The sequence below is a fragment of the Austrofundulus limnaeus genome, unplaced genomic scaffold, assembly GCF_001266775.1.
Source record: "Austrofundulus limnaeus strain Quisiro unplaced genomic scaffold, Austrofundulus_limnaeus-1.0 Scaffold4518, whole genome shotgun sequence".
Classification (NCBI taxonomy): domain Eukaryota; kingdom Metazoa; phylum Chordata; class Actinopteri; order Cyprinodontiformes; family Rivulidae; genus Austrofundulus; species Austrofundulus limnaeus.
In genome coordinates this window covers 10,608-11,040 of record NW_013956920.1, presented here as the reverse complement: position 1 = coordinate 11,040, position 433 = coordinate 10,608, and the positions used below count along the sequence as shown (strand labels likewise).

The 433-nt window shown below is 43.6% G+C and overlaps 1 non-coding gene across 1 annotated transcript; it reads left to right on the top strand.

The window, feature by feature from the left end:
- Window positions 1–86: 86 nt before the first annotated feature.
- trnam-cau (transfer RNA methionine (anticodon CAU)) lies at window positions 87–158 on the top strand. The gene has a single exon. It is a non-coding gene; the product is annotated as a tRNA-Met (tRNA).
- Window positions 159–433: the final 275 nt, after the last annotated feature.

Sequence of the window (433 nt, the reverse complement as noted above, 5' to 3'; positions counted from 1 at the left end):
GTATCATGTGGCCCCAGTGGCCTAAAGGATAAAGCACTGGCCTCCTAAGCCATGGATTGTGGGTTCAAGTCCCATCTGTGGTGTCAAGCAGAGTGGCGCAGCGGAAGCGTGCTGGGCCCATAACCCAGAGGTCGATGGATCAAAACCATCCTCTGCTAAACAAGCTATGACACAACAATCATCAATATGGGTTTGTTATTGACTACTTTACTCTGAAAGTCATTCTTGAATTCACATCTGTCAAATTGCTTCCCACCGCTATATACACAGATCATCCATTTCTTATCTTTATGCATCTTCAAAATTAAAGGGTCAGTTGAGCCGTTTTTTTTTCAACCCTGGTCATCAGTGCCCTGCATGTTTTAGTTGTTTCCCTGTTTCAACACAGCTGATTTCAGTTGGTAACTAATTAGCAGGCTTTTGATGAACTGCA